The sequence below is a fragment of the Echinops telfairi genome, unplaced genomic scaffold (assembly GCF_000313985.2).
Source record: "Echinops telfairi isolate 266 unplaced genomic scaffold, ASM31398v2 ScPeMD7_655;HRSCAF=1070, whole genome shotgun sequence".
Taxonomy (NCBI): domain Eukaryota; kingdom Metazoa; phylum Chordata; class Mammalia; order Afrosoricida; family Tenrecidae; genus Echinops; species Echinops telfairi.
The window spans coordinates 28543818-28546323 of NW_022104553.1; the positions used below are offsets into that span (position 1 = coordinate 28543818).

Sequence of the window (2506 nt, forward strand, 5' to 3'; positions counted from 1 at the left end):
ACCAACAAAACACACAATATTCCTTTAGTTCTTTAATGCCCCGCCCACTATCATGAAGCCAGATCTACCTTACAAATCCAGCTAGACTGGAGCCTGTACACTGGTACAGATGAGAACTCTTGGCACATGGAATCCAGGACAGATAAATCCCTCAGGAACAATAATGGGAGCAAAGATACCATGAGAGTAGGGGGAAAGTCGGGGAGGAGGAGGGGGAGAATGGGGGAGCCGATTGCAATGATCAACATTAACAGCCCCCACCCCCATGGGGATGAGCAACAGGAAACGCGGGTGAAGGGAGACAGCAGATGGTGTAAGATAGGAAAATATGTGCTCGCTTCGGCAGCACATAGACTAAAATTGGAATGATACAGAGAAGATTAGCATGGCCCCTGTGCAAGGATGATAACGCAAATTCGTGAAGCATTCCATATATTTTTTAAAAGATAGGGAAATAATAATAATTTATAATTTATCAAAGGCTCAAAAGGGTGAGAGGATGGGGGAGGGAGGGAAAAAAGAGGAGCTGATACCAAGGGATCAAGTAGAAAGAAAATGCTTTGAAAATGATGATGGCAACATATGTATGAACGTGCTTGATATAATTGATGCATGGACTGCTGTAAGTGCTTAAGAGCCCCCAATAAAATGATTTATATAAAAAAGTAGACTAAAATTCTATAAGTTCAACCATATGTGATTTATCCAATGCAATTTTCTGAAACAGTGCTCCCAATAACCTCAGAAACAGGTCTAAACACCAAGACACCAAAACACCAAAATTTTTATGTTGTTGGGATATGGAGAAGCTGGGTTATATGAAAAAAAATGGCAACAAGGTTGATATGCAGTGTGATATGCAGTTGACATAATTTTGCTTGCTGATGAAGATCAATTGTCAAGGATTTCAGTTTGCTTGGATCCACAATCAGTGATCATGAAAGCGGCAGACAAGAAATCGGCCAATGTATTGCATTGGGTAAACCTGCTGCACAAGATCTCTTTAAAGCAAGCGGGTTACTTTGAGGACTCAGGTGTGCCTGACCCAATCTAGGGTGTTTTTAATTGCCTCATGTGCATGTAAAATTTGGACAATGAATAAGGAAGACTGAAGAAGCATGTGTGCACTTGAATTAAGATACACGTGAAGAATACTGAAGGTCCCATGGTCTTCCAAAAGAAACAACAAATCTGTCTTGGGAGAAGTGCAGTCAGAATGCTTCTTAGAAGCAAGGATAGCATGACTTTGTCTCAAGTTCTTTGGTCATGTTGTCAGGAGAGTCCAGTCCTGGAAAAGAATAGCGTGTATAGAAAAGCAGAGGGGCAGCAGCAAAAATAACAACAACAACAGCAACAAAACAACCCGACACAACAAAGCAAAAACCAAAACTAGAGGAAGAACTTCTATGAGATGACTTCACATAATGCATGTAGCAATGGGCTTAAATGAACAATAGCGAGGATGGTGCAGGACTGGGCTATGGTTTGTTCTGTTGGACATCAGGTCACTGGGTTGGAACTGTCTCCACAACACTTAGCAGCAACAACTCAGAATCTGCTTTCCCTACAGACAGGAGAATGTCTACTAGAGAGCGGACCTTAACTTCTAAAGACACACACAGCCCTAGAAAGGGCTACACAGAGATGCAAGGGTCAAATATTCCACCTGATGATTAAGTCAATGGACACATGGGCTGAGGTCCTGGCCCTGGACACTCCAGAGATGATCAGATCCCAGACAGGGTGGCATACCTCTTTTTCTAGTGAGATTGCCCCATCCTCACAGAGCAACACCAAGACAGATATACCTCTGTAGAGGGTCATTACCAGCACATCCCCTAGGTCACCTTTAAAGAGCTCCCTGTGGGGCCTGTGAGTCAGCTGAGATTCCGTAGGAAGGAGAGTGACCCCACCTTCCTCTCACAGTCACCTCTTCTGTTTCCACACAAAATCGATGACAAAGGTCTCCATTCAAGCCAGCAATAGCATCATCACAGATTATAAGGGCCCTGTATTCCTGATCTACTTCATGAACTACAGTGGGATGTCCATCTGGTGATCATCAGTGGGCAGGGCCTGTGGCTCACCAAGAGGGTGACTGGTCCAGGCAACAGCTCCTGTACCATGAATCCCGCCAGAAGATGGAATTCTGGGGAAAAACCTTCAGCAAGTATAATCTGATATTGTTGCTAGGCGCCAGGGAGTCAGCTCCAACTGGGAAATGGTGTGCACAACAGAGCACACCATTACCTGGTCCCATGTCATCCTCACAATGAGTGTGTTCGAGCCCACTGGTGCAGCTGCTGTGTCAATATCCACCACTGCGAGGGTCTTCCTCTTTTTTTGTTCACGCTATGTTTTGTAAATTATTATGTCCTTCTGCGGGGACCAGTCACTCTGCATAAAAGATCCAAAGGACGTAAGACAAAGCCTCACATCCTCATTGCAAGGAGCATGCTGCAAAACCTCCACGAGCGATCTGTTGGTTCTTCCAGCAGCCCAGTGC

General features: G+C 44.5%; 1 non-coding gene across 1 annotated transcript; it reads left to right on the forward strand.

Moving 5' to 3' along the window:
• The first annotated feature begins 330 nt into the window (after positions 1-330).
• Positions 331-438, forward strand: LOC115870463. The gene has a single exon (XR_004046728.1). It is a non-coding gene; the product is annotated as a U6 spliceosomal RNA (small nuclear RNA).
• The last annotated feature ends 2068 nt before the right edge of the window (positions 439-2506 follow it).